Source organism: Peromyscus eremicus, chromosome 15 (genome assembly GCF_949786415.1).
Source record: "Peromyscus eremicus chromosome 15, PerEre_H2_v1, whole genome shotgun sequence".
Classification (NCBI taxonomy): Eukaryota; Metazoa; Chordata; class Mammalia; order Rodentia; family Cricetidae; genus Peromyscus; species Peromyscus eremicus.
In genome coordinates this window covers 23,075,431-23,090,272 of record NC_081431.1, presented here as the reverse complement: position 1 = coordinate 23,090,272, position 14,842 = coordinate 23,075,431, and the positions used below count along the sequence as shown (strand labels likewise).

Below are 14,842 nucleotides of genomic sequence, written 5' to 3'. Positions count from 1 at the left end.
ATGACTCCTAATAATAGTCCACTATACTCATAGATAGGTGCCTTACCCAGCCGTCATTAGATAGGTTTCCTCTGGCAGCAGACAAGAACAGATGAAGAGACCTACAGCCAGATACTACACACAGAGAAAGACTAAATGGGATGTCGCCATCAAATCCCTCCCCTCTGAGTTCAGGGAACCCCAAGGAAGAGGAGGTGGAAAGTATATAAGAGCCAGAGGGGATGGAGGACACCAGAGGAACAAGGCTCTCTGAATCAATCAAGCAAGACTAGGATGAACTCACAGAGACTGAAGCAGCAAGCAAAGAGCCTACACAGGTCTTCAGAAGATTCTCTGCATATGCATTGTAGCTTAGTATTTTCATGGAACTCTTGAGTGGATGAATGAATGGGTCTCCTATTCCTGTGCCTGCTCTTGGGGCCCTTTTCTTTCTTTTGGGTTGCCTTGTCCAGCATTGATGTGATGGTTTTTATTTTATCTTATATTTTATTTTGTCATGTTTGTTTGTTATCTCTTAGGAGCCTCTTTTTTTTAAAAAAAAAAGATTTATTTATTTATTATATATACAGAAGAGGGTAACAGATCTCATTACAGATGGTTGTGAGCCACCATGTGGTTGCTGGGAATTGAACTCAGAACCTCTGGAAGAGCAGTCAGTGCTCTTAACTTCTGAGCCATCTCTTCAGCCCGAGCCTCTTCTTTTTTAATGGGACAGAAAGGGAGTGGATCTGGAGAGGAAGGGAAGTGGGGAAAAATTGGAAGGAGTAGAGGGAGGGAAAACTATAGTGAGGATATATTGTATGAGAAAAGAATCTATTTTCAACAAAATGAAAAAATTAAAAAGAAAGGAAAATTATCCATTTCTTTTAGGTTTTCCAATTTGGTGGAATGTGGGCTTTTAAAATATGTCCTTGTGATTTCCTCAGTGTCTGCTGTTATGTTCCTTTTTTCATTTCTGATTTTGTTAATTTAGATATTCTCTCCTGCCTTTTAGCTAGTTTGGATAAGGGTTTTTCTATCTTGTTGGTTTTCTCAAAGAACCAATTCTTGCTTTATTTCATTGATTTTTTGTATTGTTTTCTTCTTTATATTTTATTGATTTCTCCCCTAAGTTTGATTGATTATTTCTTGCCATCTACTCCTTTTCAGTGTGATTTCTTCTACTCCTTTTCAGTGTGATTTCTTCTTTTCTGTCTAGAGCTTTCAGTGTGAAATCTCTCCAATTCTTCATATAGTCACTTAGTACTAGGAACTTGTCTCTTAGAACCACCTTCAATGTATCCCATAAGTTTGGATGTGTGTTCTTTCTCCTCCAATTCTAGAAAGTCTTTAATTTCTTTCTTAATTTCTGTCTTGATCTATTTTTCATTCAATTTTGAGTTGCTCAGTTTCCATGAGTTTGTAATCTTTCTGTTGTTATTGATATCCAGCTTTGATCCATGGTAGTCAGAGAGGATACATAGAGTTATTTCAATTTTCTTCTATCTTTTGAGGCTTGCTTTGTGTCTGAGTATGTGGTCAATTTTGGGGAAAGTTCCATGAGGTGCAGAGAAGGAGGTATATTCTTTTGTGCTTGGTTGAAATGTTCTGTAAATATCTCTTAGGTCCATTTGGTTTATAGATCAATTAGCTCCAGCATTTCTCTGTTTAGTTTTTGTCTGGATGACCTGTCTATTGGTGAGGCTGGGTTACTGAGGTCTCCCACTATCACTATGTGAGAATCAATCTGTGATTTAAGCTGTAGTACTGTTTATTTTATGAACTTGGGTGCCCTGTGTTTGGGGCATAGATGTTAAGAATTGCAGTGTTCTCTCAGTGGATTTTCTCTTTGATGAATATGTAGTGTCCTTCCCTATCTCTTCTGATTAGTTTTGGTTTGAAGTCTATTTTGTTAGATATAAAAATGACTACACAAGCTGCTTCTTAGGTCAATTTGCATGGAATATCTTTTTCCAATCCTTTACCCTGATGTTAAGGTGTACTTCTTGGATGCAGCAGAAGGATGGATCCTGTTTTTGCACCCATTCTGTTAGTCCATGTCTTTTTATTGGGGAATTGAGACCATTGGTGTTAAGAGATATCATTGAACAGTGTTTGTTGATTCCTATTATTTTGTTGTTGTTGTTGGTGGTGGTGGTGGTGGTGGTGATATGTGTGTGTTCCTTTTTTTATTTTGCTGGTCTGAGACTATTTATTCTCTGTGTTTTTATGGTTGTAGTTAACCTCCTTAGGTTAGAGTTTTCCTTCTAGCATCTTCCGTAGGTCTGGATTTGTGGAAAATATTATTTAAATTTGGCTTTATCATGGAATATCTTATTTTCTCCATCTATAGTGACTGAAATCTTTGCAGAGTGCATTAGTCTAGGATGGCATCTGTGGTCTCTTAGAGTCTGCAACACATTTTCCAGCCCCTCTGGCTTTTAGAGTCTCCACTGAGAAGTCAGGTGTAATTCTAATAGTTCTCCCTCTATATGTTACTTGGTCTTTTTTCTTTGCAGATTTTAATATTATTTCTTTGTACTCTACATTTAGCCTTTTGATTATTATGTGCTGAGGGGACTTTCTTTGCTGGTCTAATTCATTTGGTGTTTTGTATGATTCTTGTACTCTGATAGGTATCTCCTTCTTTAGATTTGGGAAGTTTTCTCCAATGATTTTGTTGAAAATATTTTCTGGGCCTTTGAGCTGGATTTCTTCTTCATCTATTCCTACTATTCTTAGTCTTGGTCTTTTCACAGATTCATGGATTTCTTGAATATTTTGTGCCAGGAGTTTTTTAGATTTAAATTTTTTTTTGACCAATGCATCCATTTCTTCTATCACACCTCTGATGCCTGAGATTCTCTCTTCCATCTCTTGTATTTTGTTGGTGAAGTTTGCCTCTGTAGTTTCTGTTCAAATTTCTAAAATTTTCATTTCCAGAATTCTCTTAGTTTGGGTTTCCTTTATTGACTCTATTTCCATTTTCAGATCTTGAACAATTTTATTCATTTCCTTTCACTGTTTGTGTTTTCCTTAATTTCCTTAAGGGATTTATTCATTTTTATTTCCTCTTTGTGAGCCTCTATCATCTTCTTACAGGCTGTTTTAAGGTCTTTTTCTTGTGCCTACCTATGTTAGAATATTCAGGGCCAGCTGTGGTAGGGTTGCTGGGCTCCAATGGGGGAGACATATTACCCTGGCTGTTATTGACTATGTTTTGATGCTAGTGTGCTGTGGGATGGTCTGTATGTCAAATGTGTTGCTGATTGGTCAATAAATAAATCACTGATTGGCCAGTGGCCAGGCAGGAAGTATAGGTGGGACTAACAGAGAGGAGAATTGAGAGAACAGGAAGCTGGGTGGGGGAGACACTGCCAGCCGACACCATGACAAGCCACATGGGAAGATGCCGGTAAGCCATGAGCCAAGTGGCAAGGTATAGATTTATAAAAATGGATTAATTTAAGATATAAGAACAGTTAACAAGAAGCCTGCCACGGCCATACAGTTCGTAAGCAATATAAGTCTCTGTGTTTACTTGGTTGGGTCTGAGAGTGGCTGTGGGACTGGCGGGTGAGAGAGATTTGTCCTGACTGTGGGCCAGGCAGGAAAACTCTAGCGACACTGGTGTCCAGGATTAGAATGATTATAGATCTCAGGGCTGATTTCAGTTTTTTCTTTGTTGGGTGGGTGCTTTGTTCCCTGGTTTCCATTTCCCCTCTGAATTTTAGGAGAGTGTAATAGCTGTGTGTTGTCTGGTAGGAAATTTTCTGTGGACCTGAAAGGTGTGACCGCTTGGGGTTCCAGGTAAAATGTGTTCCTGCTTATGGAGAGCTGACTTTTAGGCAAGGGGATAACTAAGGATCTGGGGCGCTGGGGGGGGGGGGGGGGAGCGGGTCACAAGAGGGAGGAAAACAGACTGTTCAATCAGGATCTTCTTATTTAGTGTCCTGTGGAATGGGGGTGGGCAATGAAGAGGGGTCACCCAGAAGGTCTGCTATAGCACTGGGATGAGACTGGGGATTGGATCTGGAGGAACAGAAGGAGAAGGGAAGATCTGCAGCAGCTTACCTGCTTCTCTGGCAGGAGTGGCCTTTGGTGTTCCCAGGGGCTGCCTGCTGGGATTGGGGCCTGTGATTAGCAATAAGTGGAGGAGGGAGGGGAAGGGCAGAGGCAGCCATAGAATATGGGGCGGCAGCGGGGGACAGGGGTAGGGGCGGGGGTGGGGGCGGGGTGCGGGGTGGGGCCGGGATGGGGGCGGGGTGGGGGCGGGTGGGGGTGGGGGCGGGGGCGGGGGAGGCTCTAGGTGCTTAGAGAGAATGCTGCAGCAGCTGTTCTGTTGCCGAGCTAGGGATGAGACTGGGGGACTGGATTTGGAGGAGAGGAGGGAGCAGTGAAGGTCTTGAGTTAGCTTACCCCTTTCCGTGCTCAGCTGGTGTGTTAGCAAGGAATGCCTGCTGGTGTTGGAGCCTGGAATCATGGGATGAATTGGGAGAAGGAAATTTGGAGAAGTTCTTTGTGATCCATTAGGGATGGAGTCAGAGAGAAAAAGGAGACCACAGCAGGTGTTCTGCTACAGAGCTGGGGATGAGATTCTGCTTTTTTGGATTTTTTAAAGATAATTTATTTTTACTTTGTGTGAGGGTTAAATAGGTCTTGGTATATGCTAGGCAGGTGCTCTACTGCTGGGACTATATGCCTGCTCTTGCAAATGTTTTCTTATCTGTTTAAATAAATATTTGATATCCTCAAAGCAGAATTTTGCCGTTGTTCCAAATGTTTCATAAGTACTGGTTCAATGCATTTGGACAAAGTAGGAAACACACAATGCAGAGAGAGAGAGATCTTGGCACCTATGAGTAAGTGCATCGGAAAGGTCAGTTGTGCTACCTCTAACATCCATGCCACACCAGGGGTTCCAGCTCTTCCAAGGCTCTCTCCTTCCCACCAAGTTCCAGCAGTGGTTTGAACAGAGCCCCTTTAGGTCTCCTGCGAGTAGACGTAAGTCTCGTTTCCTGAGAACTGAGCATGAGCTTTATCACAAGGCTTTGCCCCAAGCCTTTTATGAGGACCTGAGTGCTCAGTTCTCCTTCCATCATTTGCTCTGTTGAAACAGCAACTCAAATACTAGCAAATACTCAAATACATTAGATACAGTAGAACCATCAAACCAACCTGGTATTCTCAGCAAGGTCTTCCGTTACAAGCAGACAGAAGTTGCCAGACTCACCCTTTAGTAACTCCTAGGATTTATTCTTTACATTCCCTCTTCTAAATCTCCTCATGGGCCTGGAACTCAGAGGTCACTAAAGGATGCTGTCTTCCTGCAGGACACTTCCCACCACAGACCACCTTCTGCTTACCTAGATTAGTCTCTTCCACCTCTCCTTTTACTGGCTACAAAACAATAAACAAACCAACAAATCAATAAGTAAGTAAAGCCCTTCCCTTCTCCACATATCATGCTGACAGAGCCTATGGTACTTGTTCACCAAACTGTTTGCTTTTTTCCTTTGGTTATTAGAAAAATTGCCTTTTTCCTTTGTTTCGGCTACAGTCACGTGATTGCTTCTAGTCAACAGAACATGTGGAACTGATGTGCCAGTCTGGGAAGCAGAATGGCATAATGCAAGGAACTTGGGTTTGAACTACTGATGGTTGGAGAGCAGCTACTTTGTCTGCATTATAAATGCATGCAAGAAAGTTTGGACTTTGCCTGTACCACAAGTTGGCCTGTGCTCACTAAGACAGCTACTCTTTCTCAGTTCACCCTATGGTCCCATTCCAACCTCAGATCTTAGCAGACTGCCTCCTCCAATTGGGCTATCCTAGCCTCCTTAAGGCAGCAGACTGCCTCCTCCAATTGGGCTATCTCAGCCTCCCTTCTGGAAGTAGCACCCTTTTCTGGCCCCCAGTTTTCCTGATGGGAGAGGAGGAATGGAATGAAAAGATACACTTTGAGAAAATAGTAATAAGAAAAGAAATGTCTGTTTATGTCACAAATAAGCATGCTCCTCAGATGCTGAGGCAGGTATGCCTCTCCAGGAACCACATTACTATCCACATTAAATCCCATCTTAGATGGTCCAGGTCATAAGCACCAGATACAGAATTTCTGCTATAACACAAGCATAAAAATGTGAGCCCTTTGTTTAAAATGCAGGAAAAGGCTATCATTTAAAGTCTAAATTACAAAATGTTTCCTTTTCATCTGCAGTTTCTCTTTCTATCTGAGACATTTTTACATTCACTTTTTAATATTGCTATCAATAAAACACTAAATTTTAAATCACTGTCATAAATTTTACTGTGTGTATCATAAAGTCGGTTTTAAACGCAAATAGAAGAACATTTCATTTATATGTGAAATCATTGAAATTACCCAGTCCATATTTTGTAGTTCATATATGCATTTGTGTTTTGCAATAACTGCCGGAGTCCAGCTCCAGATGAGGGCAGAGTCTGAAGATGGGTGGATGCAAGAGCAGCAACGGGAGGAATCACACACAGGATACTTCTCAGTTTTGTTTTAGGAGAGAAGGACAGAGAGCATGCACATCTCAGTATGGCTTGTCCTGCTCTAATGGGAGCCATCCCCAGCAAGAGAGGTTCCAGCCGAGGATGTAAGGAGTTGGTAAGGGAAGGAAGTAAGCCATACCATGGTGGTTGGGAGAATCTTGCAGCCTGACTGACTAGCAGCTAGAATGCTTCTTTATTTATACAGAATTTAGTAAGCAGGGATACATTCATGATGTTCCAAAACATAGCATATCATTTTTGGTTTTGGACATGTGTTTCACTTCCTCTGGCTCATGTTTTAGTCATCATTAATAAACTATGACAGAACAGAATTATCATTTCCAATCATTTCCCCTCAAGTTTTGACATCATTCTTACTCATTAACCCAAAACCCAATTTTTAAGAATCTAGAGATATATGGCAGCCTATTCTCAGGCTGGTAGCTCTGGTTACTTCAAGGATGCAAAACCAAAACAAAATCTTCAAGCCACCCCAGGCATTTTGCCATGTCCCAAGCAGTATATTACTAACTCTTAATGGTCAGAGTGCCCAGGAAAAAAATCCTCAGGCTAAAGCTGCTGCAGTTATTATTCAAATTCTGGCATAATACAATGTTTATATTTTATATCTTTATAGAATTTATCTATATGTCTAATCCTGGCAGTCTGTTGTTCTTTGGTCATATGTCACCATAGTGGCTCTGCATGAGCTAACTTTTCTAAGAGAGGGAGGTCCTGACATCTCATTCTTTTAGCATCTTTTTACAACATTCTTTGCCCATCAGTATAAGTCTCTATGTAGGGCAGAGTAACTTCAGTTAATCTGTGTTGCTGTATATGCATTGTAATTGTCTGGATGTATAGTGGGAAGAGAGTTGCAATCTGATCTATGGCCAACTCCTCTAGCCCACCGAATCTTGTTGACCTTTTTGAGTTTACTTTATTTTGATTATCTTGTTCCCAAGTAAGGGACAGATGTTTCAAGAATGTCTCATAGTCTCATGAAGAGACCTCTGGCTTCTCTATGTGTCATAACTTCCAAGGTATAAGGAAGATCTTCAAGTAGATAAGGATATCTCCCTAAAAGTGGGGAAAATAGTATGTTCAGGACTTTCCTGGGGAAGCTTTGAAGCAGCATTCCTGGGAGAAGGCATAAATGATTCATAAGGAATTTTCCATCAATCCAGTATCCTCAAATTGTACAAATATTAAAAGTGCCTCAAGTATGTAACAGGTGGAGGTGAAAACCAAAGGTGGCATGGCAGCCATCATGTGGCTCAGCTTTGCTGGATCTTTGTCAAGTAGCTCTGCTGGTTTCCTAACTTCTGTCATTCCATTCAAATATGGCTGTGCCAAATAATAAGGTAAATGCTAACCAAAAAACATTGCACATTATCCCCCAATGCTCCCTAAAAGCCACTGGTTTCTCAAATGGAGTTGCTTTGACCTCACTTGAGTTTAAACGCACTCCCTTATATTGTGAGTCCACTAGAATGCTGTGTTCACGGGGCATCGTGAGGACTGTATAATGTGAATGAGGCAACATCTTCCATATATGTCTTCCTCTCACATACATGTTCCACTGCTCTAATGGATTTGGCTTAAAAAACACAAGTTGAAAGATAGATTGTTTGAGAATTTACAGATGGTGACAGCAGAACACTAACTCAAGTGTAGTATTACTCTGAACATTAGGCCCCATGTGACATGCTTATAGGCCCCTTTTGCATACCAATGCAAGATGTACCTCGTGGACACATGGATATTGTCCTCATTAGCAAATAACAAATTGACACAGCCAAGAGTCATCTGAAAAAGAGTCGCAGTTGAGTAACTGTCTTTATCAGGATGGCCTATGGACTTGTTTGTGAGAGGCTGTCTTTATTGATAATTGATGTAGGAGGGCCCAGCCCACTGTGACAGCACCATTCCTAGGGCAGGAGTTCTAGGTCATATAAGGAGCTATCTGAGTATGAGCTGGAGTGAACCAGTGAGCCAGCCAGCAAGTTGTGCTCCTCCGTGGTTTCTGTCTCTAGTTTCCTGCCTTGAGTTTCTACCCTACTCTCAATGATGGACTGTAATCTGTAAAATGAAATAAACCCTTTTTCCCCTAAGTTGCTTTGGGTCAGAGTGTCTTATCACAGAAACAGAGATGGAACTAGAGTAGAAATCTGCTACCTGTTGTTGTTTGACTTTCTTTTGGGACCACCAGCTCACAAATAATGATATGGAGACTTCTTATTAATTACAAAAGCTTGGTCTTCAGCTTAGGCTTGTCCTCAACTAGTTCTTATAACTTAAATTAACCTGCTTCTATTCATCTATGTCTGCCACATGGCTTTTTTACCTTTTCTCCATTCTGTATGTTCAACTTGGTTGGCAAATCTCTGGAGTCTCGGTGCCCGGAAATCTCACCTATCCTTTCCTGAGTAGCTATTGACCATTCAGCTCTTTATTAAACCAATCAGAAGGCGCCTGGGCAAAAACACATCTTCACAGTGTACAAAAAGATTATCCCACAACAACCTGTGTTAAGACTTCTTTAGAAGTTAAAGAACTTCTTTAGAAGTTTCAGGCCAGAGACCAAGCCTCGATCTCACGTGTTCCCTGCCTCTTGTGTGTCTCTATGATCAAAAGCTATTGGGAAGGGATGGCCGGGAAAGCAGCATCAGTAAAGTCTGGAAGCGAGGCTCAAGGGGGACCTGCTCCCACCCTGCATCCTGTGCCTACCCTAGAGGCACAGTGCCTACAAGGTCAGCCTGGCCCAGCCAAAATCAAAGCCATCCTCATCTTCGACAACCACAGGAAGCCGAAGCTTTCCAGTTCTACCGTGGAGACACAGCAGCCAACCATCAGGGAGGCTTTCCATTGGTGTCTAAGGGAAATGGACACGTTCATAATTTTCTACAAGGAGGATTATTCATTAGAAGATCTGACAACAAACAGATTTATAGACTTTATGCAACACTGTATTTGTCTTCTGTGTAGATTCCTCAGCAAGCATACTTGGCATTTTAGATCTAATTCAAGCTTTAATAGATACATTACATAAATGTTTGAAAATGTATGTGAACTGGATTGAGTATTCCATATACACAAGGTTCACAGTATTCTTGCAGAAATAGTGATGGGGGAATGGTGCTGGAGACCAACATAAACAAGACTGCCCTACAAACTGATGCACAAAATAAACTGGAGCAATCTGAGGCTGCCTTAGCAGGGACTCTAGCCTATGCTGTGTTGCTTTAAAGAACAAGGATCTTCCCGAGATGGTAAGAAATACTGACATTAATGATACCATATGAAAGTGCAGAACCTGCCCTCTTTTAAATAAAATATCTAAAAGGCCAGTCCCAGGTAAAACCCAGGAGAAGAGTCATCTGAGTTTATCATGCAGTTGTTTACCAAAAATAGAGGAGGGACTTCTTAACTTTGCTCTTGGATGTAAGTCAAGGTAGTTTATAAAAGTCCAATGTTGCTTTTCTTGCTCATTGATTCTAAAGAAATTGAGTCATTCCAGAGTGACTCTTTTTCTTTTCTAAATTGCATTCCTGGGGCCACAATAAGGCATGCCTCTATGTATTAGCTATAACAGTATTTCGAAAAATGAGGTACTTCTTTAATTACATACAACCCAAAATATTAATGTTTTGTATGGATCATTTAAAAATGCTGCATTAAAGTATAGCATTTAAACAATTAAAATTTTTATGTATATGAATGTTTTGCCTGCAGGTATATGTGTATATGCAACACATGCATGCCTGGCGTCCTCGGGGGTCAGAAGAGGTTGTCAGATCCCTTAGGACTGGAGTTATAAGTTACAGATAGTTGTTAAGCACCATGTGAATTCTGCAAAATGAAGTGTGGGTCCTCTGCAAGAGCAGCAAGTGCTCTTAATTACTGAGCCATCTCTCTGACCCCAAGTGCAGTGTTCTTAATTCTTTCTGTTGTTTGTCACAACTATTATTTAAAGAATCAAGTATATATGGCATGAAAACATTATGACTCTTTTATTAGTTTAAAGAAACTCCAAGGTAATTGGGAAAATGAAACAAAACACTTAGTAGGTTAGGCTGGAGGGATAGCTCAGTGGTGGAGCACTTACATAGCAGATGTGAAGCCCTGGGTGCCATTCTCAGTACGGCAAAGCAAAACTCAAGCCGCTCAGCGGGTTTGCCTTCAGCAAACTCAAGCAGCTGGCCTGTATGCAAAGAGGATAGATCAGCATTTGCCCAAAATCTTTACCAAGAAGCCTCACTGAACTGAAATCCCTCACCAGGCTCCAACAAGCTCTGTAATACTGCCCTCTGCTGGCTCCCTTGTGGCAAGCTTATATAAATAACATAAATCCTTCCAGTTGGACCCATGCTTCCCAAACTGTCACTCACTGAGAGATCACTTGCTAATCTCGCTGACAGTGTAGACTCTGGATTTGTAGGGGTCTCTGCAAACACCAGGGCTGGCAGATTAACAGTCTGCATGAGGGATGAAAGAAGTCCAGTTCAACATGACTCAGTAGCCTGTGTTGGTTCAAACTTCTAGAGTCTGACACAAGGCAGTTTATTATAGGAATATTTAAGTATAGTACAACTTGAAAAAAAGTTTACTGGTATAACTCAATCCCATGTGCAAATTGAGGCATAATTATATCAAAACTCTTTATTAAGTACATGTCACTACTTCCATGGAGATGGGTTCTATATACAATCTGTATTATCATGTATTATTTTAGGGGTTTGGGGGAGAATTTTGTATATTCTCAGTCATGCAGATAGAGTAGAGGACACCTCTGGTCCTGTTAGCAAGAGCTTGGAGGAGCCCCTGTGTGGGAGTCTGTGTGAGACCAGCTCCAACCTTCTCCCACCTTTTGAAGGGTTCTTAGGTGGAGGAGAGAGAAATTAAGAAATGACAGATAGAAAGAGAGGACTAGCCAACAAGAAGAAAGACAGAGACACAGGATAGCTTCAGGAGAGCCTGGGTCAATACCCAACAGCCTCTTTATTTATTCAAAATGGCTTTTTACAATATGCCAAGGGGAGAGGCAAAAGACCTCCCCCTTGCAAGATCAAAGCACACCGTACAGCCAAGTGTAGACCCTTCCAAACACCTGGTAACCATGCCTGTGGTCAAATCATCCCATTATTCAGCCCTGCTGGCTAAAGCAAGCTCAGATTGTCTGACTGAGTAAGTTCTCACTAGATAGCCTCTGTGGGTTCCCACACTGCTGGCCATATAGATAGCACAGAGGTCACCTAAACTATTAACTAACTCTGGGCCTGCTTATGGGAACCTGGGGGGGGCAGATGTAGCTTGGCCCTACAGATAGTGTAGAGGTCGCCTAGGCTATTAACCACCTCCATTCCCAGATTTCTGGGCAGAAAACAGGTTAAACACCTCTTCCTTTGAAGAGACAACCCTGTGTGTTTAATATTTCTGGTTTCTCTAGTGCTTGTCTATAAACACAAGGACCTCTGTTCTCCCAATGTGGATCAGCAGTTCTGACATAGGCTCTGGGATTTAGCATTCATAACATAGTCTCAGGAGATGCTCTTGAGGGCCTGCACAGCCCCTGCTAGTGCTGTCTTTGTTGGTTTCTTTCCTCCCTGAGTAAAACAGAACATGAGGTCTTCTCAACAAGTGCCTCCCAGACCGATGATCTTTGAGACCTGGAGCCCAGCTTGGGCTGAGGCTCCCTAAGGCACAGACAACACATAAAACACACTGGTTGGTTCTCTTAGCTGGTGTTTGTTCTTAATGCTGTTTCTCTGGGACCAGGACCAAGGACCAAGTAACTCTAAGGAGAGTTTCTAAGTAATGGGGTCAGAGTCAGCTCCAGGACCTACAAAGGGGTGGCTGAACTGGTTCTCCTATGACATCACTCCTCACCCCTACTCAGTATAAATAGAGGACTAGAGAGATTTGAAGAGAATTCTTGGGGTTGAAATTATATGTTGGAATCAGAGAGCTGCATGACTTCAACCCGCCCTCCCCAGGGCAAAATCTTCCTTATACAACACCAAATGAAAGGCATGTCTAAGAGCATCCAGGTACACCCATGAGAGGGAGACTAACTTAGCCTTGCTTCCTGATAGCCAGGCTTTGGTTGTCTTGCCGGCTTTGCCATGAGGTAGACAGATACCAGCAGCAGGAGATACTATAACATCAGTGGGGGAGCCCAGAAGAGACTAAGGTAGAGAAGTGCAGCTAGAAGATTTTTCTGTGTCCCAGCCTACCAGTGGTCAGGACAAATCTCTCTCACCCACCAGTCCCACAGCCACTCGAACCCAAGTAAACACACAGAGGCTTATATTAATTAAAACTGTATGGCCTATTGGTGCAGGCTTCTTGTTAGCTAGATCTTACATCTTAAATTAACCCATTCCTACAAATCTATACCTTGCCATGTGGCTCGTGGCTTACCAGTATCTTTACATCTTGCTTTTTTGTGTGTCTGGCTGGCAACTCCTGACTCAGCCTTCCTCTTCCCAGAATTTTTTTCTCTGTTTATCCTGCCTATACCTCCTGCCTGGCTACTGGCCAATCAGCACTTCATTTATTAACCAATCAGAGCAACACATTCACAGCATACAGAGCGATATCCACAGCAGAGAAGAGCTTCTGTTTTCCAGTAGAAAGCTTCTTATTCCACTACTCTTTCAGAAGCCCCCGAATTGCTCTTACCTGTGCTCAGTGAGGCTGGATAAAAAGCTGGGGAGAATTGTGACATGAGAGAGAGGAACCTCGGCCAGGAATTAGGTTGAAGCCTCTTGCTGGCAGAGAAGCAAGAGTCCCAGCCCAATTAACAACCACTTGAGGACATTATCCATGTCCAGATTTTTAAACTACATTCCAGGAATCTCAAAAGAAGCCACATTTATAAGGAAAGGACATGTCCTGACACCACCACCACCACCACCACCCCTGTGCAACTCTAGTGCCTCCGGGTTTTACTTTATCCAGTTACAATCCCATCCAAGGCCCATCCAGACCATCCTATAATCTCACTTACTCAAAAAAGAGAGAGCCAGCTATGGTGGTGCATGGCTTTAATCTAGGACTGGGCGGGGGGTGGGGGTGGAGGCAGGAGGATCTCTGTGAGTTCAAAGCCAGCCTGATCTACAAAGTGAGTTCCAGGATGACTAAGGCTGCTACACAGAGAAACTCTTTCTCAAAAAAACAATAATAAAAAAAAGTGAGAGAGAGAATGAGGGAGGAAAAGATTTCTTAGCAACCTTTAGTGATATAACTTGAGAGCCACCATGATGATCTATGTGGCCAAGGCTAAGACAATTAACTATGATTGTCCCCTTGAGGAGCCCATAACTGCATTTGAGAATGTCTTACTTTCAGCAACTTTTCTCTGGGTAGTCCACATCCCTGCCCTTGGGTGTGCTTTTATTCTTTTCATGGTGCTTTTCTGCTAAAATATCTTTAAGAAAAACATCCAATTCTGCTTCATGCTGGCTAGTTCTGAAATTCTTTTACGCATTGAAGCCACGAGTCCCAGTATGGCCTGAATCAAGGTCCCTAAAAGATGAAGGGAACTTCTTGGACTGAATCAAGGTCCCTAAAAGATTAAGGGAACTTCTTGGATGTTGAGGATCACAGAAGGGAGCCGTATTTCTGCTCCTTCACCACAGACACTCTGAATGAGCAAACGGTAAATGTCTGCTATGGGGAGCAGCCGCAGTGGAACAGCACTATGTGGAGAGATTGAGACTACCATCCACAGGCAGATAACTAAAAATGGTCTGGTCCTCACCTCTTGCCCTGCATCATGTAGAAGCTTCAGGAAGATGAGGTAAAGGAGAGGGTTTGGGGGGAGACCAAATCACACCCTCTTCCCTATTACAGATATTAGGCCATGAGGCAAGCTTAAACAGAAGTGACAGGAAGAGGCATGGGGGAGTTTTACATTGAACTGTTAGATTACTGGAAGTGATAAAAGTGAAACTGAGGGATTTGCCCCAAACATCCTTGAGCAATGAACACACATGTGACAGGGTCCTCCTGTGCATGAAGAACAAAAAGCTCTCTGTTATTAACTCCCAACCAACCAAGTTCAATAAATTAGTTGTTCAAAAACCTGGTTGGATGTAGTTACTGAGCATCTGCTATGAGTCGAACTTCCGTCTACATTTAAGACAGAGAGAGTTCTTGTCTTCATGCAGATTTCACTCTAGCTGGGGAAGATTCCCATGAGGAACATCACTAATTTAATTTCCAGTATGAGAAAAGCTACACGTGTCAACTTTGACAGCTTCTACACAGACAAGCTCTTGAGGACTGAGAACAGGGAAACAAGGATTGAATCTGACGTTAATGTTTGAAACTAGAG

The 14,842-nt window shown here is 42.3% G+C and overlaps 1 pseudogene; it reads left to right on the top strand.

The window, feature by feature from the left end:
* The first annotated feature begins 9,151 nt into the window (after positions 1-9,151).
* On the top strand, positions 9,152-9,835 carry LOC131925714 (AP-3 complex subunit sigma-1-like; annotated as a pseudogene).
* The last annotated feature ends 5,007 nt before the right edge of the window (positions 9,836-14,842 follow it).